The following is a 536-nucleotide window of genomic DNA, read 5'->3' as shown; positions in this document are numbered from 1 at the left end:
CGAGGACTTTGGCCTGTAGGTTAAGAAGAGCCTTGCTGAGGCTCACAAGGCACTGCTCTTCCTCTGTGATGTTTTTACTGGTGCCTCCCATTGTCACAGGCCCCCTCCTGCTGTCAGGCTGCATCTAGGGAATGCCTATCTGTCCTTGTGTGGAGCCTTGGCACTCTGGTGTTCCTGCCAGGACTTCACCATCTGCATTCCTGCTATGGATTGCTCTTGGGCTGACATTCCAGATGTCAAAGACTAGCACCCACCTCAGCCCTCAGAAGAGTGACCGAGGGACTGTCCCCAGTTTTAGGATGTAGAGCAAAATGTATGGCTAAGGGCTGAGGAATAGTGCAGTGTGCGGATGTTTGACAAAACAGTGGCCAGATTTCCTGGGTCCACCCCAAAAATGTTCACTGAAGTTGAGTTAGCTTATTAGACATGCTCTGTTCTCACCTCATTGACCAACAGTTTTCCATGTGAACATGCATCCTGGAGGAATGGCGGCCGTAATTGTCTGGAGAGCAAGATTATCCTGTGGGGGAAAGGCC

This window comes from Marmota monax, unplaced genomic scaffold (genome assembly GCF_021218885.2).
Source record: "Marmota monax isolate L192 unplaced genomic scaffold, Marmota_monax_Labrador192_F-V1.1 WCK01_AAM20220418_F8-fsc00160, whole genome shotgun sequence".
NCBI lineage: Eukaryota > Metazoa > Chordata > Mammalia > Rodentia > Sciuridae > Marmota > Marmota monax.
The sequence above is the reverse complement of the archived record's forward strand: the minus strand, read 5'-3'. Positions refer to the sequence as shown.